Source organism: Aegilops tauschii, chromosome 2 (assembly GCF_002575655.3).
Source record: "Aegilops tauschii subsp. strangulata cultivar AL8/78 chromosome 2, Aet v6.0, whole genome shotgun sequence".
NCBI lineage: Eukaryota > Viridiplantae > Streptophyta > Magnoliopsida > Poales > Poaceae > Aegilops > Aegilops tauschii.
In genome coordinates, this window is record NC_053036.3 from 466,727,381 (window position 1) to 466,749,849 (window position 22,469).

Below are 22,469 nucleotides of genomic sequence, written 5' to 3' on the forward strand. Positions count from 1 at the left end.
TAGCCAAATGTTTTTGCCTGTAGTTGTTTGAGACTCTGACTGTTTCCTCTGTAGATTTTTGTGCAAACAGGGATATCCAATTCACCTGGTTGCTGTTGTGACCTTTTGGTGCACTACACAAAACTCTTCTTAAAAGAAATGACTTTTGTGCTGTTTAACTAGAATGTTAGAATGGAACAGTTGGTTCATTTCGGTGGAACTGCACAAAGGGAGATCTGTGTTCCAATCCTCATCATCCATATTGGGGCCATAACCTTCCTTTAGGTAAGAATGGTATTTAATGCATGTGTTCATCTCTATTTTCCAACTACCATGAGAAAATAATGCTATTTTTTACTAGTACACTTGTACTCCCTCACTTACAAAACCAATTCTGAAATAGAAGGCCAATCATGTACTTGGTTTCACCAACTGGTGAGGAGAAAGAGAAACAGAGCATGAAGAGGAAGAAGAAGAAGAATAAACAGTGCCAAGGCGATCTTGCTGAAGCCAGAGGCCTCAGTCGAGGCCATTCAAGGGCTCTGGCAACGACTACCTTACATGTGAGACGATCCTCCCGGGAGCCCTTACACTTCTGCTGTCTCACTTAATTAATTAGGAGTACTTAAGTACCACTAATTTATTGCTGCCTAATTTTCCTGTCGGAGTTAAACAAATCTTTAGTAGGACCCTATGTTGAATCATGTACGTGTGTATGTTTGTCTATGGAGGTGAATCATGTGGTGGAGCAGGGAGGGAATATTATTAGTGTCATGACATAATAGTGCTATTTTTTTGCATGTCAATTTATTGTCATTGGTTCAATGAGGCAATGTTTTGTGTATTGTCCATCATGAACTTGATGCTACTGTTAGAGTAATATGCTAATGTCTTCCTATCCTTTCTCACTAAGCTAATGAAGGTTTCACCTTGTTCCTACTTGTGCAAAAAGGGATCATGTTGTGCCAATCATACATTTTCGTGGAACTACACAAGACAATACAATGAACTGTATCCCAGCCAATGCTTTAACTATGCTGGAAGTTCTTGATAATCTTTCGATATAATCTCAGCACTGGTAAACAAGAGTGATTTCAACCATACATTTGAAGTGCACAAAAATATATACTATTGGGTGATTCCAGTGAGTGCTTTATCATCTCTTATGGGACTACATGAATAAGCTTTTTTTCTCAGGTTGATATAGGCCTAAGGCCTTCATCCTTATTAGTTTGCTGTCATCTCTATTTGTATCGTGCTACTGTCATGAGAAACTCCTTTATCTTTGCATGTTAAGTTTTGGAACCTATGATAAATGGCAATGCTTTGAGTGTTGATCTAATTGGCACTGATTAAATAAACTAATACCTTTCTTTAAGCAAGACTACTATGTTGCTAACTTTACCCGTTAAGATAATGAGGGTGCTTCTATTTGTTAGTGTATGTTTCATCAACTAGTCCCACTATTACAGTAATCTCACTCTCTCAATATATGTGCCAACAGGGATGCTCAATTTTGGTGGAACTGCACAAAAACTTTGGGTGCTTCATTGCCTCGACAGCTTCCGTCCTTTCCTGTCAGTCGCTAATCGGCTTGCTTTCTTCCTTTGCTGTTAGTCGCTTCGCTTATCTCGGCTTCCAGTCAATGGAAATAGTAATTGATATGCTACCTCACAGAGGTTGGTACTGGTCTTTATCCTGATTATTGTGCTTGTCATGTATTGGTAATTTGGTATTGTGCTACTGTTTGCCAATTTTATAAAGGAGTAACTTGGAGCCTAAACTCGCAGGCAAATCATTGCATTAGGTGATTTCAGTAGAACTGCACAAAATGATCAGATGGACAGATACTTATGTTGCTGCTATGTACTCCAAAGTTCACTCAGACAAGCATCGATGTTGACAAGAAGTGCCTATATTCATTCGAGTATCAACCGGCGTCAACCAGTTGTCAAACTCCAAGTATTAGGAGAGTGAACGCCAAAAATATTGCTTGGCGCATAGCCCAGAAGAACACAGTCCAGTCTTTGGTCCCAACTTGTGCCTTTTGGTTATCGGCAGATATGGTAGCGAACTGTATGGCATGGAGTCCAAAGATTCCAGACAAGTTGGTTGACGCGTATATTCATCTGGCTCTTAATCAGTCTGCACGCTAGGGATGCTCCATTTCAGTTGAACTGCACAAAAAATTTGGGTGGTTCATTTTCTCAACTGCCTCCTTTCTCGTCTGCAATGTAGAATTTTGGCGAGCTACAGGACCAAGATGAGCCAGTAAACTAGATGGATGAAAGTAGTGGCCAAGTTGCTCAAACCTCGCTCGGCACGAGGCCAGTATTTGAGGATAAACCTACAAGCAAAGTTCAGATTGTCTGTGCTGCCTCTTATGTACTCGAAAGTTTACTCGTACAAGAATTAATTTTAGCAAGAACTACCTTCGACTGAACACCATTTACCAGTTTGTACCCTAGGTAATTAAAGTTCGTCCATGGATCATATTAGTTGTGATCTCAATCATTTGGATGCATAAACATACTGAACATGTGTATATCTGAATCTTTTTGTGAATTATGTATGAATATTGTCGTGTGATCTATCAATCATTTGGATGCATAGATATGCTGAACTTGTGTATATATGAATATTTTGAGTTGTTGATAGTGAATGTTGGCTATGAATATGAACGTGTCCTGTGAACCTGAGTTTGATACGAATGTTTACCTTTTCTGTTGTATTTGTGTGTGAACTTGTTAGTATGCCTACTGTGGGGTATGTGACGTGTGGGTGTCAACGGCACACCTTCTTCCCGAGAAGAATTGCACCTGCTTTGTTAGGGTCGCAACGGCGCATCAGCTCTTTTTAATCTTTTTATTACTCTGTCTTCCCCTCTCCCCCGCTCAACCCCTACCGTAATGTTTTCAGCCTCAAAACAAACATAGTACCGTGTTGTTTTGGGGGCTTGATGAAAAATCGAGTGCTGGTTTCTTTAGGTTGGCCCGCCCAGCAAATGGGCTGCTGGTCCACCACGACGGACCGGGAGGCTAAAAATACAAGTTGTATGGTGCAGAGGCAAGTAAAAAAATGCTATCGAGAGCCATCCACTGAAGAAAAAAAATCGCTCCTGATGTGCTTCTTCAGTCGTGCCGCTGGCCCCCTCTTTAGTCCAGTTCGCTCGGGGATCTGGTATCATTTTTTTCCAGAGGGCGAACAAGTATCAACTAGGCCTATAACATGCGTAGCCCACGACATACGGAGACAGTGGTTTCAACTTATTTTTTGAGGTCCATACCGGCCTATGGACTTTTTCTTAAAGATCGGCAGCCCAATGTATTTTTTTAATAAAACGCAGGTCTCTATTCTATTTATCTATATATAAGAATAATAATGCCATGTCCAATTTATGTTTTCCCTTCTAAACACATTATATATATTTATATTATTACTATTATCGTATATTTTATAGAGACTTATATATACATTATAAAAACATCCCACGTGTTATTAACTTATAAAAGTAAATGTTTAACAGAAGTTGGCAAGGAAAATACTGGTTGTTTTTGACTCACAGCCAAGGAAAATCCTGGTGATTGCGTACAAAAGCTTGCAAAGATTTTAAGGACCAATTTAATAATAACACGCTCATTTTTATTTTGAGCAATAACTCGCCAATTTGTTAATTATATATATACATAATGTGCCTCTCTGGTTTATTTTTTGATATTAATTGCTCCTTCTAACATAACATTATATATATAATGAGCCCAGCTAATTCATGTATTTCAAGGAAGTGCAAATGGGCTGGGATTTCTTAGAAAATATAAATGGGCCTGATTGATGCGGAATTATTTGTTCACCCAGCCCAACAAATGGACTGTACATTCTAGAAAACATGGGTTAAATATATGCCACATTTTTGCAGGCTGACATGTGGGCCAATAGGTCGAAGCCTACGTAGGGCGTTGTCAACTTGGTCATTGGATTTATATCCAACGGCCGGCATGCACCTTCAATCTCTCGTCTTCTTCCTCCAGCGTCGCCGGGACCGCCTGGTCCGGCCTCCGGCGGCTAGCGGCTCTGCTTAGCATGCATCACTGCGAAGCGCTACCCCACCGCCGGCCAGGCTATCCCTCCACCCCTCCACACCTCCTGTTATTCTCCATCGACTGCAGCCCCACGTCGCACCAGAACCAAGTATAACCCTTCTCCTCCTCTCAATCTGCGACTCCACTGCCGCGTCTTCCCATCTCCGAGTCGTTCCCGTCCGGGGCCTCGCCGTTTTCCACCGCCTCGCTGCACTTGGTGCGGCGTGGTCAACAAAAGAGAGTCATCGGAAGAGGACTGTACGTGGAGAGCTTGACGGCTGGGACCCACGAGGTCCATGGTCGCACACACGGAAAGTTCCTCCTTATTAAGCTGACAAAAATGTTTCCTCCACCTGACAGGTGGGACCCACCGGCTGTATCTTCGCACGGAAGGAAGTGCCTCCTTGTTATGCGAAAAAAATTATTCCTCCCGTTGACAGCTGGGACCCGTCAGATTTGGTGGCTGACTTGTGGGCCTACTAAGCGGACGTGTACGCAGGGCTTTATCAACTTAATCAACAAATGATTCTAGCAGCTGGACCGTTGGATGTTAATCCAATAGCCGTGCTCCTTCTTCAACCTCTATTCTTGCTCCTATCTCCCGTGGGCGGCACCTCGGCAGTGCTGCCGCGCACCCGAACCAATCAAGCTTCCCACTCCTCTCCATCTGCGACTCCAATGCTCCGTCTTCCCCATCTCTGGGTCGTTCCAGTCTGGGGCCTCGCTGTCGTCCACCGGCTTTGGTGCGCTCGGCACGGTGTGGTCAACATGGTCAACAACCGAGAGTCATCGGAAGATGACTGTATGTGAGAGACTGACAGTGGGGACGCACCACGCCCATGGACGCATGCATCCAACGGAACGCGACGTGGTCAACGTGGTCAAGGAACGACTTCCATCGGAAGTGTACTGTACGTGGAGAGGCAGACAGATAGGTCCATGGCCGCAGCAAGGAAGTGCCTCCTTATTACGCGGAAAATAAGGATTCCTCCACATGACAGCAGGGACCCACTAGACGGGCCACCGTATTTTGCGAAAAAACGTTTCCCCCTGACTGCTGGGACCCACCTGACGGGCCACCGTATTTCGCGAAAAAAACGTTCCCCCCGCTGTCAGCTCGGACCCACCGGAAGTGCCTCCTTATTACACAGAAAAAAATGAATACTCCCCCTGCTAGCTGGGACCCACCTTGGTGGGAGGCTGACTTGTGGGACTACTAAGTTCACGGGGACGGAGGGCTTTGTCAACTTAGTCAATATGAACGATTCTAGCTCCAGTGAACGTACGATGTCCATCCAACGGTCGTAGTGCTTCTTCAACCTCTGGTCTTCTTGCTTCAGCCGCCCAAAGTAGCGCCAATCGTGCCGCGTGCTCCTGCCTCCCATGGCCGGCTGTGATGCCGCGGCGGCCTCACCGCCTAGTGCTACTACCGCTGCTGGCCAGGCCATCCCTCTACTCACCCACACCCCCTGTTATTCTGCGGCGATGGCAGCCTCACACCGCAGCCGAACGAGTGAACCCTCATACTCCTCTACGCGTGGGCATCCACTGCCGCATCTTCCCCGGCTCCGCGTCGTCCCCTTCCTAGGCCTCGCCGTCGTCCACCGCCCTGGTGCTCTCCGCGCGGCGTGGTCAACATGGTAAAGGAACGACTTCCATCGAAAGAGTATTGTACATGGAGAGGCTAACAGCTGGGTCCACGGTGGCCGCATGGAAGTGCCTCCTTATTACGCGCAAAATAATTATTCCTCCACCTGACAGCAGGGACCCATCGGACGGGCCACCTTATTTCGCGAAAAAAATGTTTCCCCCCTGACTGCTGGGACCCACCAGCTACATCTTCGCATGCAAGGAAGTGGGTCCGGGGAAAAAACGATTCGCCCCCCTGACTGCTGGGACCAACTAGCTACATCTTCGCACGCAAGGAAGTGCGTCCGGGCAAAAAAAACGATTCGCCCCCCTGACTGCTGGGATCCACCATCTACATCTTCGCACGCAAGGAAGTGCCTGACAGTCGAGACCCACATGGTCGAAGCGTACATAGCGTTGTCAGTCTGGTCGCGAACGTGTACGTACATACTGGTCGATGTAGAGGCGCGCACGTGTCGTAGTAGAGGCGCGCACATAGCATGTACACGTACGTACATACGGGCGGGGTCTCGAACGCCTACTCGCGCATACGTACGGCTAGGGCTCGTGTACATGGCTGGGTCGGAACGGAGAAACAGCGTCGTCGTCGTGTTCATGGGGAGCCAACCGGCTGGGTCGGAACGGAATGCGTCGTCGTGTTCATCAGGAGGGCTTGGACGGAACAGGCAATGGAAACGAGGCCTGGCATACCGCAGAACGATGGAAACGGCCTTGTGTTCGACCGGCCACGTTCGAAACAGGATCCTGTTCATCGAGAGGGGTCTGGCGTACCGCAAAACGGAGGAAACGGACTTGTGTTGGACCTCCTACGGTCGAAACGGGGTCTTTTTGATCGGGAGGGGTGTGGCATACCGCAAAATAGAGGAAACGGACTTGTGTTGGAGCGCTATGGTCGAAACGGGGGTCCTGTTCATCGGGAGGGGTGTGGCGTACCGCAAAACGGGACTCCACGGGATATTGTTCATCTCCACCGTCGACCTCCTCCAGCCTCCACGGGCTACTATTCATCCACCGTCGACCTCCTCAGCCTCCACCCACTAGTAGAAAACAGGGCATAGGTCACAGGGCAGTTTTCACATTAGCCCCGGTTCAGTCACGAACTGGGACCCATGGGGGCATTCGTCCCGGTTCGTGAGCCCAGGGGGCCGGCCGGGGCCTCGTGGGCATTGGTCCCGGTTCGTATGGAACCATTTGTCCCGGTTCGAGCCACGAACCGGGACTAATGGTCCTCGCTCCTGGCCCACAACCATTTGTCCCGGTTCTTGGCATGAACCGGGACAGAAGGCCCGGATTTAGTATCTGTTCATGCCATGAACCGGGACCAATGAGGTGCCTATATATACCCCTCGCCCGCGAGCAGAGCACTCCAGTGCTCTGTTTTTCTCTGGCCGGCGAGGGGAGGGCTTTGCGGTGCTCTAGCTCACCTCCTATGCACATGAGGTGTTCGATGAAATGCCCAAGCCACACTAGTTAAGCTTTGTCCTCTCGAAGCTCGACCTCAAAGCTCCATTTTCCGCGAGATTTGTCTAGGTTTAGCGGCCCGTCACGTCCCATTCCCGTCTTCACCGCCGTCGACCGCCCGCGCCGATCTCGTTGCCGGCACTACCGTGGTGAGCCTCTTGTTCTTATCTTCTTTTTGAAAGAAAAAAATTCTTACTTTAGACAGATACTTGTCTAATTTTCTTACTATTTTATTCCTTCTTATTACATACTGCGATGGTTTTGGTATCCGCCCCCGTCGGCACTCGTCCTGTCTATGATTCGGATGTGGTATATATTATCTTTTTATAACTATTTGATTCATTTATTGTTTATGACAAATATACCGACCAGCGTGACATAGATTTTATTTATCTAGAAGGTGGTTGAACCGGAAATTCTAACCGACCCTATTGTCGAGAGGTTAAATTTAGTTGAAGAAGAAAACAATTACTTGAAGGAAAAAATAAAAAAAATTGAGGAGGAGAAGATGATATTGGAGTTGCATGTTGCGGATGTCGTTGATGATCACAAGATCAAGATGGATGCAATGCGCTTGAAGATTAGAAAGATTAGAAAATATGCCATTCATACCGAGGCTTGGTATCATTATGCCGTTGGATCAATTGTTACCTTGGTTGCGATTATGATCGCATTTGTTTTCACATTGAAATGTTTTACATAGTTTCAATGTATGGTTTAATTAATTAGATGCTCTGGAGAGCTATATATATGTTGTTAGATGAGAACTATGTATGTACTTTGGTTCTAATGTGATGATGAACTTCTATTAATTTGGTCACTTAATTATTTATTCATGATGTTCTGTAATGGTTTTTGACACACTTAATTATATATAATGCACGCAGATGAACCGGCAATGGATGTACGGTGACAGACACACCTCGGAGTACATTAAGGGCATGCATGATTTTCTCGAAGTGGCTGAGGCAAACAAGCATAATGGTTTTATGTGTTGTCCATGCCCTACATGTGGGAATACGAAGTCTTACTCTAACCGGAAAATCCTTCACGCCCACCTGCTTTACAAGGGTTTCATGCCACACTATAATGTTTGGACGAAGCACGGAGAAATGGGGGTTATGATGGAAGACGGCGAAGAAGAAGAGGACGATGACAACTATGTACCCCCTGAATACGGTGATGCTACAACGGGGGAAGCTGCTGAAGATCAAGAGGAACCAGACGATGTGCCCAATGATGCTGCAAGGGGGGAAGCTGCTCAAGATCAAGAGGAACCAGTGCCCGATCACTACAACAGGACCCCTCCTATAGCAATGCTTTTTTCCGTATCTAAGAGTCTATATATGCGTTGCTAGTGCCTTTACCAACGGTTTTGGATGCGTAGCCAAGTGCAACACATAAAACCAACTATTACTACTCTTTTATACGTTGGTGCTGAATGTACAAGAATCCAAATCTCATTGCTTGGCAACAAAGAGTTTCCAACACTTCATGTCTTGGTACATATATAATGTGAATATTATTATGATTATATATATTGCCATCAATTAAATTAATGCTCCAAACATAGGAAAAAATAAGAAAATACTCAGGAGGGGAAGAAATCATATATTGGATAAAACTTTTGGATTACAGTAGTGGATATTACATGAGGAACATCATCCAAATATGCTGCATAATCTCAATATTTTCTTCACAGCGAAGCGAAACTTTAACTGAAAGAATCCATCAACATCCCTACAACTAAACTAAAACGTAACTGAGGAACATCATCTAGCAACATCAACAATGTCCCTAGTACTTAACAAAATCAAAAGCATCCATCATCATGAACTGGAACTTCATCATCATTGCAGTATACTTGCCACGCACCCATATAATCATCCATATATCTTTTGAATCTACAAAAAAAATAACAAATTGAATTGTTAATACACAATGCAAGTAGTGATGAGGCAAGGTATTAGACGCATACAAAGGTTGAAAGTATACAAACACTAAAAATACTAAGTCGTGTTATCTCTATGTAGCAGCAAAGTCTCTAGAGAATGCCCACTTAGATGTCTTGTTGTTTAGCCTATTAGCTTGAACAAAATAGTTTTAAAAGGAGGTTTGATAGTGGGAGATACACTTGTGTAAATGAGAAAAGTATGGCACCTCCGCCCAGATGTTGGAAGTTACGCGACATTTATCATAATTTGCAAAATAAATATGTATCTATAAACCTTTATTATTTAAACTTTCGAGTGGCTATTTTCTAAAGGTGTTGATTACATTAGTAGTATTTTCTTGAACCATCAATTGCAAATGTCACAATATTTTATCCAGGGTGTAGATTTTCTACAGTGATATATTTACCAAGAAGATATCTGCAAGAAAAACTATTATAAATCTCCAAGCACGGATATCTTAATGGCCATAACATCTTAATTAATAAATTGTTGAGCTAATCAAAGGAATGAATATTTAAATCACTTATTGTGAAATATATATTGCACTAATACGAAATCAAGCTCAAACTAAATTCTACTCCCTCCGTCCCATCATTTAAGACGTTTTTTGACACTAGAGTAGTGTCCAAAAACGTCTTACATTAATTATGGGAAGGAGGGAGTAGAATATATGTTAGCAGGAAACCTTAAAGTACCTACCGTTTCGTTGAAAGGTATCAAATTCCGTTAGTAATTATGCTGAACTGTCCACCTTCACATTATACACTACATGTAGCAATACAGAAAGGATTAGTAACTGCAGTAGTATTAGTTTACTCAAGGAAGGGCTTCTCCATTATATCGTCACAACAAACAATGAAAAACATAGGGAGGGAGCCTAGCAAGCTGATACTCAGATTCTTTTTATCTTTTGATGGAATGCCTTTTTCAATTAACGTTGCATCTATGATTTCAGGTTGATGCTGATGTGTGGAAATTTCAGGTTAGGCTCATACATTACCAACCAACATTAGAAAGGAAGGAGTCATGCATTGCATTAAATTACAGGGGGGGAAAGAAAGCAAATGACCTTAGAATGTGGTGATGCAAACCATGTTCCAGCAATACACAAAGAAATGCCGACATATGCATCTCCTCAAGCCATGGTACATCATGGCGCTTCTCTGTTTTGGAGCTCATTAGGAACCGGCCAACAGATCTACGCGCAATGTGAGGCATGAATTGAATTTCAACAGAACAATTACTTGTGTATTTGAGAAAACAAATTAGTTTCAAAGCTCAGGAAATTATTTGCAATCAAATCAGGGATATCCATCAAAAAAGTACCATAGAATTGATCAGTATATTACTTGGTAGCATTAGTTAGATCCATTCGCACCTTACTGCCACCATGCTTGTGAACATCATGTGCGTTTTATGCCTCCAGGACCGCATCCAAGCGACCAAGCCTCATAGCGCTGCATCAACCTGCACTTCTCAAATTAATTCATATATACAATTAGTTGCAGGAAGTGGAGACAGGGCAACGTGCGTCGATGCATCATGAGGATAGAGGCAGCCAAAGCGTTAGGCAATCAAAATCCACCAAAACAGACCTGTAGGCTGCACTTTCTCACTACAGCCTACATCTCAAATTGCAGGAGCACAACATAAAAATTCTCAAAACGGAAACCAACAGCCTTCTTTGTTCATTGGATACCTGCAATAAGTCTGCCCTACTTCATCGAATCTATGGTGGTAGCACTAGGGGTTTATCTTGCAGTTCAATCGAAGCATCAATTAACACCGTAGTAGCACAACAAGATCAAATTGACCACAAGCAGCAGGCACTTGGGCCCAAACAGTGGAAAATCCTAACACCACCAGAACAAAAATGGCTCCTGATGTGCCACCAAACAGAGCAGAGAGGAGTGGAACGACTCACCTGGCTCCATGTTTGCTTCATCCCGAGCAGCAGCAAGGTTGTCCACTGGCCGTTCCTCCCTCCACATCTACATGAGAAGAGAAGATGTTATAGACAGGGGTAGAGAGATGACGAAGCCAGGGGAGGGGTGCACTCACCGGACGAGAGGAGGAGGACATGGCAACCGGCGCCGTCGCCTATGCCCGAAACCCTAGCCATGGGGGGTGGGGGTCGCGGGTGGGATTTGGTGGCTTCGAGCGTCGGATCTAGCCGGATGGGAGGGCGCCGCGGTGCGAGGAGAGCTCGGGTTGTGCTTCGCGGTGGCGGGATTCGCCGAGCGTCGCCTGAATCAGCCGTCGCCGGTGGCGCAGCGAGGAGCAGCGTGAAGAGAGAGATGGGAGGCGAGAGGGATGGGCGGGTAGGAGATGCTACGGATACTGCAGCCTCCGGAGCTGCGAGGTGGGTGGAGAGGAGGGGGAGAGCCGCCGGCGAGGTGGGTCGGAGAAGGAAGAGGAGGTGGTGGGTGGCGGTGAGGTGGGAGGGATAAAGGACGAGGTGGGAGAGATAAGGGGAATCGGCAAGATCTGTTTCTCATCCCTCTGTCCTTTCTGTTTTTTTTCATATATGTACAGGGATAGGGCCGTGAGGTGCATCTCTACAACGTATTATGCTGCACCGCTTATATACGTATCTACTATAAATTTTGCAACGTATAGTCAAATTGTTGTAGAATTTGTGTTGCTTTATATAGGGTATCCTTGTAGTGGATGATGATGATCTCCGCCGGGTCATTGTAGATGCAAGGACGCCATGCGAAAGTCAAAAGGAGAAGCTGAAGTTCGATCGCATGTTAGAGGATCATAAAAAAGGGTTGTACCCCAATTGCGAAGATTGCAACACAAAGCTCGGTACCGTACTGGAATTGCTGCAGTAGAAGGCAGAGAATGCTGTGCCTGACAAAGGATTTGAGAAGCTATTGAAAATATTGAAGAAGAAGCTTCCAAAAGATAACGAATTGCCCGACAGTACATACCAAGCAAAGAAGGTCGTATGCCCTCTAGGATTGGAGGTGCGGAAGATACATGCATGCCCTAATGACTGCATCCTCTACCGCGGTGCGTACAAGGATCTGAACGCATGCCCGGTATGCTGTGCATTGTGGTATAAGATCAGACGAGATGACCTTGGTGATGTTGACGGCGAGCCCCCCAGGAAGAGGGTTCCTGCGAAGGTGATGTGGTATGCTCCTATAATACCACGGTTGAAACGTCTGTTCAGAAACGAAGAGCATGCCAAGTTGATGCGATGGCACAGTGAGGACCGTAAGAAAGACGGGAAGTTGAGAGCACCCGCTGACGGGTCGCAGTGGAGAAAAATCGAGAGAAAGTACTGGGCTGAGTTTGCAGCTGACCCAAGGAACGTATGGTTTGGTTTAAGCGCGGATGGCATTAATCCTTTCGGGGAGCAGAGCAGCAATCACAGCACCTGGCCCGTGACTCTATGTATGTATAACCTTCCTCCTTGGATGTGCATGAAGCGGAAGTTCATTATGATGCCAGTTCTCATCCAAGGCCCTAAGCAACCTGGCAACGACATTGATGTGTACCTAAGGCCATTAGTTGAAGAACTTTTACAGCTGTGGAATGGAAACGTTGTACGTCAGGAGGAATTTAACCTGCACGCGTTGCTGTTTGTAACCATCAACGATTGGCCCGCTCTTAGTAACCTTTCAGGACAGAAAAACAAGGGATACCACGCATGCACGCACTGTTTAGATGACACTGAAAGTATATTCCTGGACAAAAGCAGGAAGAATGTGTACCTGGGCCATCGTCGATTTCTTCCGACCAACCATCAATGTCGAAAGAAAGGCAAGCATTTCAAAGGCGAGGCAGATCACCGGAAGAAGCCCGCCATGCGTACCGGTGATCACATACTTGCTATGGTCAATGATTTACACGTAATCTTTGGAAAGGGTCCCGGCGGACTAGCTGTTCCGAATGACGCTGAGGGACACGCACCCATGTGGAAGAAGAAATCTATATTTTGGGACCTACCCTATTGGAAAGAGCTAGAGGTCCGCTCTTCAATCGACGTGATGCACGTGACGAAGAACCTTTGCGTGAACCTGCTAGGCTTCTTCGGCGTGTATGGGAAGACAAAAGATACACCTGAGGCACGGGAGGACCTGCAACGTTTGCACGAAAAAGACGGCATGCCTCCGAAGCAGTATGAAGGTCCTGCCAGCTACGCTCTTACGAAAGAAGAGAAAGAAATCTTCTTTGAATGCCTGCTCAGTATGAAGGTCCCGACTGGCTTCTCGTCGAATATAAAGGGAATAATAAATATGCCAGAGAAAAAGTTCCAGAACCTAAAGTCTCATGACTGCCACGTGATTATGACGCAACTGCTTCCGGTTGCATTGAAGGGGCTTCTACCGGAAAACGTCCGATTAGCCATTGTGAAGCTATGTGCATTCCTCAATGCAATCTCTCAGAAGGTGATCGATCCAGAAATCATACCAAGGCTAAGGAGTGATGTGGCGCAATGTCTTGTCAGTTTCGAGCTGGTGTTCCCACCATCCTTCTTCAATATCATGACGCACATCCTAGTTCATCTAGTCGACGAGATTGTCATTCTGGGGCCCGTATTTCTACACAATATGTTCCCCTTTGAGAGGTTCATGGGAGTCCTAAAGAAATATGTCTGTAACCGCGCTAGGCCAGAAGGAAGCATCTCCATGGGCCATCAAACAGAGGATGTCATTGGGTTTTGTGTTGACTTCATTCCTGGCCTTAAGAAGATAGGTCTCCCTAAATCGCGGTATGAGGGGAGACTGACTGGAAAAGGCACGCTTGGAGGGGGAACTCAATAATATGCAGGGACAGATATTCTTGGTCTGAAGCACACTACACAGTTCTACAGAACTCTACCTTGGTGACCCCGTATGTCGATGAACACAAGAATAGTCTGCGCTCCAAACACCCGGAGCAGTGTGACGACTGGATTACATGTGAACACATCAGGACTTTCAGCAGTTGGTTGGAAACACGTCTCAGAGGTGACACCACTGTTTTTGATGAGTTGTACTCGTTGTCCAGGGGACCATCTTCGACTGTATTAACTTACAAAGGATACGAGATAAATGGGAATACATTTTACACGATCGCCCAAGATCAAAAGAGCACCTACCAAAACAGCGGTGTCCGCTTTGATGCAGCAACCGAGAGGGGAAAGGACACATACTATGGTTACATAATGGACATATGGGAACTTGACTACGGACATGATTTTAAGGTCCCTTTGTTTAAGTGCAAATGGGTCAATCTGTCAGGAGGCAGGGTATAGGTAGACCCACAGTACGGAATGACAACAGTGGATCTGAACAATCTTGGGTACACCGACGAACCGTTCGTCCTAGCCAATGATGTGGCACAAGTTATCTATGTGAAGGACATGTCTACCAGACCGAGGAAAAGAAAAGATAAGGAAGCGAATACATCATACGATGAGCCAAAGCGGCACATAGTTCTTTCAGGAAAAAGAGACATTGTGGGAGTGGAGGGCAAGACAGACATGTCTGAAGATTATGAAAAGTTTCATGAAATTCCTCCCTTCAAAGTCAAGCTGACCCAAGCATCCTGATAAACGATGAAGATTATCCATGGTTACGGCGCAATAAGCAAATGACACAAGCAAAGAAAAAGTGAAGACTTTCTCCCGCAACTATTATGATGATACCATGCCAACTTTGTAATAGACGAGTATGATACCATTGTCCGTTTTGTACAAGAAGTGCATCTAGTTTTTGCCGCAACCCTCTCAACTTTCTTGCACATGCTATGTGGATGAAATGATGATACCATGCCAACTTTCAGCCTTTTCAGAGTTCATTTGAAATGCTTTATAAGCCTTGAGTGCAGAGAGGTTAGGCCCGTAAGCCTGCTTTAGAGAGGAGCTCGACAGCTCAGGCGCACCGCACCTTATAAACAGGTGCGGCTCTCTCTTAGCTAGCGAGGTGGGACTAAACTCACCACCACGCCGCTGTGCAAGGCCATTGGTCCCGGTTGGTGGCACGAACCGGGACCAATTCCACCCTTTGGTCCCTGTTGGTGCCACGAACCGGTACTAATGAGGCTGTGGCCCCACGAGCACCTTTAGTACCTGTTCGTGGCACGAACCGGTACTAGAGTTTCTTACTGGCTAAGCAGTTTTTTAGTCCCACCTCGCTAGCTGAGAGGCACTAGGAGCGGTTTATAAGCCCTGAGTGCAGAGACGATGAAGAAGAGGCACAATGCTCACGTTGCTTAGCTTCAAGCCTTGAGGAATAAGGTAGACTGCATCGAGCTATGTGCAGTGCAGTCTACACTATTCCGAAAGGCTTGAAGCAAATCAACGCGCATTGTGCCTCTTTTTTATTTTTAATCATTAAAAGCAAAAAGAATTTTCATAAAGAACTTTTTTTGATAGAAACTTTAATAGCAGAAAGAATTATCATAAAGTAAAATAAATAAGTAATTAGAAACAAAATAAAATAAAATAAATAAGTTTTTTGTTGTAAGTAGAAACAAAACAAAATAAATATAGCAAAAAAGAAAACAAAAAAACTAAATACAGCAAAAAGAATTTTCATAAAGAACTAATGGCACTAATAGAAAGTTTATATGTTTTCTAAAACTAATGGCACTAACAGACAGTTTATAATTTTGCTGACCTAAAAGCAAAAAGAATTAAAAAATAAAGCAAAAACAAAAGAAAATAAATAATGCAAAAAACAGAACCAAAAAACTGGAAAAAAAATTAATAAACTGCCACCTATTGGGCCACCACGGCCTGAATACGACTAGAAACCCAACCTGGGCCAGGATTCAGGCCCGCAGAAGGCCCAATAGGCCAACAGACAGCACAGTGTGACATTAGGCCCGTAAGCCTGCATTTGAGAGGAGCTCGAGAGGGCAGCCGCAGTGGGGCTTATAAACCACTCCGAGCCCCTCTCGACTAGTGATGTGGGACTAAACTTTTGGCCGCGGGCAGCGCAAGGCCTTTGGTCCCGGTTGGTGGCACCAAACGGGACCAATGCCCCCCCTTTAGTCCCGATTGGTGCCACCAACCGGGACCAAAGGCCGCCGCTTCCCGCCCTTTGGGCTGCTGAAAAGAGGCCTTTGGTCCCGGTTGGTGGCACCAACCGGGACTAATGCCCACCTTTAGTCCCGGTTGGTGCCACGAACCGGGACTAAAGACTTTGCTATATAAGTCCACACTTAGGAAATTTTCGACATACCTCGCCAGTTGCTCCCGACGCCGCCAGGCTGCCCGTGCTCGCCGACGCCGCCCGCTCCTCATCGCCGTCGCCCCGCGCCCTTGCCTCGACGGGTCGCCGCCCGGTGCTCGTCGCCGTCGCCCTGCCCCCACGCGCCGCCCCGCCTCGTGCTCCCCTGCTCGCGCGCGCCGCCTCGGCGTCCCGAGCCCCCCTGCCTGGCCCGCGCGTGCTCGCCGGCGCCCTGGCCGCCCCCGCCCCGTCCCGGCCCCGCGCGCCGGCGCCCTCGCCGCCCCCGCCCCCGCCGTCGCCATCGTCCTAGCCGCCCCCGCTGTGAGAGCCGCCGCCCCGGCTCTGTTTTTTTATTTTTATTAGTTTAATTTTTTTGTTCATATGTGATGTATATGTGTATGTGGCTATAATGTATATGTGAAAAAAAATTGTATGTATGTAGATGTTCAAAATGTATGAATATATATGTCAAAAATGTTTTTTTGTTCATAGAAAGTTTTTTGTTCATATATAGAAAGTTTTTATATATGACAATGGATATATATTCGATATATATGAGAAATAATGATCCACATGGAACAGTTTTATATATGCACAAGTTACAATTTTAGAAAAGTTTTATATATCTAGCTAGGAAGGGAAGAAGAAGAAAAAGAAGGATAGGAAAGAAGAAAATAAGAAGAGGAAAGAAAGAAGAAGAGGAGAGGAAGAAGAGGAGATATAAATAAGAAGAGGAAAAAAGAAGAAAAGGAATAAAAAAGGAAAATTCCTTTCTTCTTCTCCTCTTTTTCTTCTTCTTTTTTTTTCTTCTTTTTTTTTCTTCAATCCTCTCCTCTATTCCTTTCTTCTTCTCTCCTCTTTTTATTTCTTCTTCGTTTTCTTATGTTTTATCGGGTCTGTCGTCGTCGATATATACCCCTCCTGATAACTTCAACACGAGGGGGGATAACTTCAACACGAGGGGGGCTCGATATACCCCCTCCCCGATAACATTATTTTCCCGTGTATATATGTCGTCGTTGTCGATATAACCCCCTCCTGATAACTTCAACACGTGGGGGGGGGTCGATATACCCCCTCCCCGATAACATTATTTTCCCGTGTATGTATGTTGTCGTTGTCGATATTACCCCCTCACGATAACTTCAACACGAGGGGGGATAACTTCAACACGAGGGGGGGTCGATATACCCCCTCCTCGATAACATTATTTTCCCGTGTATGTATGTCGTCGTTGTCGATATAAAACCCCCTCCCGATAACTTCAACACGTGGGGGGGGGGGGTCGATATATACCCCCTCCCCGATAACATTATTTTCCCGTGTATGTATGTCGTCGTTGTCGATATATATAACTCCCTCCCAGATAACTTCGACATGATGGATGGTCGATATGTATACCCCCTCTCGACCGTGATAACTTATACCACGGGAGCACCCCCCGGCCCTCTCGCTCGACCAAAACTCTCGAGGACACCCAAACCCTAGAAAAAAACGATGTCGGTCTCCTACCCCCTCCCGTCACGCCCCTACCCTTGAAGCGTTGCCTAGGCCACCCCAAACCCGGAATAAGCTAGGTCTACGTTTGCACTAATATATCTACCTGCTGTCATGTTTGTGTAATAATTGCCATGTTGTAATATTTGCAGAAACAATGGAGCACGGACGAGATGAGCAAGCAGAAGATGTGTTGGGGGACATAATCTTAGCTGGAGGTGATATCTTGTCGTATCTTAACGACAATGACGGTTTGGAAGAACAGGGTGAAGAAGCAGGCTGCGGTGATCGAAGAGTGGAGGAGGAAAGACATGATTATGATGGCTCCGGTGACCCAATGTTGGTGCAAGAAGGAGCCCGTGGTGACGGCTCCGGTGACCGAACAGAGTCCGGCCAGGTAAATATATTAGTTAAGCCTGTGCTGACTAGCTAATTGATGCATTCATTGTTTTGGTATGTACACATATTAATTAACACTCCTCTTTCTTCTTTGTTCTAGCCCTCCGGATCGAGCACAACTGCGGTAAAGAGACGAGGCCCGAAGAGAAAGTTGCGCTCGGATGAAAGGTTTGAGATCACAGCAATCGCGCGCGACGGCCAACCGATTGAACCCCTCCGGACAAAGGATGCTTTTGCTGCTCAGTGCGGGGTTCTAGTTAGGGACAAGATCCCGATCAGCATCCACCAATGGTATAAGCCTAAGAAGGAAGACCCTGAGGTGTCTTATGTCAATGATATGCAGAAAGATGATCTTTGGACTGAGCTGAAGGCAAATTTCACCCTACCGCCAGAGGAGGATCCGGAGAAGCCAGTTATAGAGCAATTAATCAAGTCTCATGCTCTTAAGAAGATGGCAGACCTATTCAGGAGGTGGAAGAATGAGCTGAAAACTTTTGTCGACAAAGAAGAGACACCAGAATTCGTCGGCCGGTATGAGAAGATCAGAGATCACTGGCCCGCATTTGTGGCCCACAAGACATCGGAAAAGAGTAAGAAGATGTCAGCGACAAACAAGCAGAATGCTGCGAAGAAGAAGCTTCACCATCGCACGGGGTCAGGTGGCTACCTCAAAGCCCGGCCTAAGTGGGCCAAGTCTGAGAGGGATCTGCTTGATAAAGGGATCGAACCAGAGACAATGAACTGGCCAGACCGTTGTCGAACTTGGTTCTTCGGGGCTGGCAGAACCTTGGACCCTGTATCAGGGAGGTGTCGTTGGACGGACGAGCAACTTGCAATACCCTTCAAGAAGCTTAAGCACTATATCGATGCAGCGCAGCAAGGGACGTTCGTTCCAGACAGAGAGAACGACGAGCTCACAATGGCCCTCGGGAATCCTGAGCACCCTAGACGGACACGAGGCACGCCAGGCTCCGTTCCGTGGAAGGCTGGTTTTCCTGACGCGGGCGGTTACAAAACCCTGAAGAGGAGGGAAAAAGTGGAGCAGATCCAAATTCAGCGTCTGCACGAAAGGGTTCAAGTGCTAGAGCAACGAGACGGCAATAGAGATGCCGAAACTGCCCCCGAAGCTACACCGCCATCTCAGCGTAGAAGCAGCGAGGCTTCCACCGAGCTGCCTCAGCTGGAGCATGCGGCTACTCCTAGCTACCCCGTGGATGCTATCACGGAGTCTCAACATTGCCACCTTATGGCGGAATGGCAGAACTTGAAAGTCAAGGCGGCTGTTGGCTCTGTTTTACCTACTGAACCCGGCGCAACCTACCACTGCCGGCCGATTCCAGAAGGATATGCTAGGGTGATGGTGGATGAAATAACGGAGGGATTTGAGGACCTCCAGCTTGACCACCCTACCGGTGAAGGGGAGACTCGGCTGGGTTTAGCTCTGAAGACTCCATGCCTATGGCGGAAGGAGCTCATCAAGCTTCCGAACTGGACAGCTCCGGCGAGTAAGGGCACTCCGCCTCCTCCTCCGCCTCCTCCTCCGGCGAGTGATCAGGGCACTCAGCCTCCTTCTCCGGCGCGTGGCGGCACTCCGCCTCCTTCTCCGCCAGCGCCGGCGTGCCAGAGCAGCCAGCCTCCTCCTTCTCCGCCTCGTCAGCAAGGGCGGAAGAGACCCGCCGCCGCTGCGGCTGCTCCGGCGCGTCGTAGTCCTTCTCCTCCGCCTCGTAAGCATGGAAAGAAGACAGCCGCAGCCGCTCCGTCTGCTCTGCCGGCGTCTAGCAGTACAGCTGCCAGAGGCGGGAGGCAATACAGATTCGGTCCTTCTCTGAAGACTCCAGAGAAGTTACCATATGAGAGGACCGAGGAGGAGAACGCGAAGATCGTGCGAGCCGAAGTGATGAACTACTTTGAAGGGGTCAAAGCAAAGAAACATCCACCTCGGAGGAGAAGGTAGATCCGGTGAATGCAAAGCGCACTCTGGCTGCCCTGACAAAACCACCAAAGTCTCCGCCAAGAGGCAACTATGAGCGTGTTCTTGGAAAGGCATATGCCGAAGCGGAGCGGTCGGGAAGTACTGTCAGTGATAAAAGGATGAAAGAACGACGAGCTGGGAAAAAAATTGCCCAGCTTGGCGAACAAGCGAACCAATCGTGCCCCCCGCTCAAGGTGTCAAAAGACATCGTCACTAATGATCCCGGTATGGTGCCCGGTTATAGCAATCTTGGAGATTACCTGCCCGACGATGTACAATATGAAATCATGGAGGTGGACAACCACAAATACCATTACGGGAAGCCTCTCGTCAAAGATGTCAGATCTCCAAGCACGATGATGCAAAGACTACATGATTGGTACATGAAAACCTGCAGAGAGTCTGATGGGATGAGTACTTTGACGCTGAGAGTTAAACCGGAGCATGACCTCGTTGGAATTGAACTGCTGAATGTTCCATTTGAGGATTTCTTCTAGTTTTACAATCTAAAGTCCCTCGATAAAACAACGATCACTTGCTACTGTCTGTAAGTAGTACTACTTCTGTCATTAAGTCTCTCTATATAGGTCAGCTCTTTCATTGCATGTATTTATACTTATCCTCACTATATTATGCAGATTGAAGATCGCCGAATTGAAGAAAAGACAAATCGGTGATATTGGGTTCATCAACACAAATCTCATAAATGCATATACGGTTGAAAAACATCCCAAAGAAGCCGAGGCCAACTTACTACAATCGTTGGTATTAAATCAAAACAAACATATAATACTCTTTCCTTACAACTTCAAGTGAGTGTTACTGTCTTCTGCATATTCGGTTTCCCTTATTAGTCCAGGTTATGGTAATGTACTTGATGACTTATGCATGCATGCGCAGCTTCCACTATATTCTCCTAGAGATTAAGCTTGAGCCGGGAGTAGTAACCGTCTTAGACTCGAGACGAAAAGATCCCCAGGACTATGCAAACATGACTCAAATGCTCCAGAATTAAGTTAAATCGATCATTATCCACCATATCAGCAACTTTGTTCATTTCCTGATATCAAGTAATTGTTTTCTTTGTCTGGCAGGGTTTGGAGAAAATTCACCTCAAAAGCCCCGGGACTGCCGAACCAGCTGCAATTTAGACACCCGAAAGTAAGTACTATAGTAGCATGTTCCGCGCATTTCCTAGTGATTCAAGCACTAGTTTGATCAATACCACTTAGCATGCTTGCTTATCAGTTTGATTGACCTCTGTTTCTTGTAAAGTGGTTATGGCAGCAACCCGGGAATAATTACTGTGGATACTACGTTTGCGAGTCCATCCGCTACCATACCTGTGAGCGGGGCTCCACTGAAGAACAATATGAAGTGCGTAAGCAATAATATTCACAATTTTATTTTATTACCATCATTTGTGTTGAGTTTCATTTATTCATATATATATATATATATATATATGTATTGACCCCCTTCTTCAAATTAGATTTTTAGGAAGCGGGATCAACTCCTAGCAGAAGATCGTATGCTAGGAATTCAAGAGGAATTGGCGGCTTTCTTCCTTGACCACGTGATCGTTGAAAACGGAGAATACTATGTGGACCCTGTGTTCCTACAATATAATTAGGAGATTGTATTGTAAGAGATAATTATTGTATATATGTAGCCGGTAGTGTCGGATAGATATACGAGAACTTGTTGTTCGACCAATATCTCGGAGAAGGAGAGGTGGTCGATATCACTTCTCTCTATATGCATATGTTCATGACGATCTTCTGTTTCCTTCATTTGATTACTAGCTAGCGTGTCTACTCCTCTCCATACGTATATAGTACGTACCGTCGACCAAGCACGGAGATAAGAGAGGACACTTCTCTCTATTAATTAGCTAGCTAACACAATATATGAAACACCTAAATTAACCCCCCAAAACCCCTAAACCACCCCCTTTCAAAAAAACAAAAACGTCAGCTCCTGCAAGGTGCTGACGCGTGGATGCCTATTGGTCCCGGTTGGTGGCACCAACCGGGACCAAAGGCCCTCCTGCCTGGGCTCCCCGCACCGGCCACGTGGACGGCCTTTAGTCCCGGTTCGTGTAAGAACCGGGACTAAAGGGCTAGGGCATTAGTAACGACCCTTTAGTCCCGGTTCCTGAACCGAGACTAAAGGCCCTTATGAACCGGGGTAAAAGCCCCTTTTCCTACTAGTGACCTGTGACTGTTCATCCACGGGCTCCTGTTCATCCAGCCTCCATCGCGCGCTACTCCACCGGCTACTTTTCAACCACCCCTCTCCACGG

General features: G+C 46.4%; 1 long non-coding RNA gene across 3 annotated transcripts; it reads right to left on the reverse strand.

The window, feature by feature from the left end:
- Positions 1 to 8,763: 8,763 nt before the first annotated feature.
- Positions 8,764 to 11,625, reverse strand: LOC141041727 (uncharacterized). 3 transcript variants are annotated; one of them, XR_012203073.1, is made up of 6 exons: positions 11,186 to 11,625; positions 11,049 to 11,115; positions 10,503 to 10,591; positions 10,194 to 10,322; positions 9,824 to 9,889; positions 8,764 to 9,073 (listed from the first exon to the last, which is right to left on the reverse strand). It is a non-coding gene; the product is annotated as an uncharacterized lncRNA (long non-coding RNA). The 3 variants fall into 3 exon arrangements; XR_012203075.1 differs by having other exon boundaries at positions 10,474 to 10,591; XR_012203074.1 differs by having other exon boundaries at positions 10,503 to 10,596.
- Between the last annotated feature and the right edge of the window lie 10,844 nt (positions 11,626 to 22,469).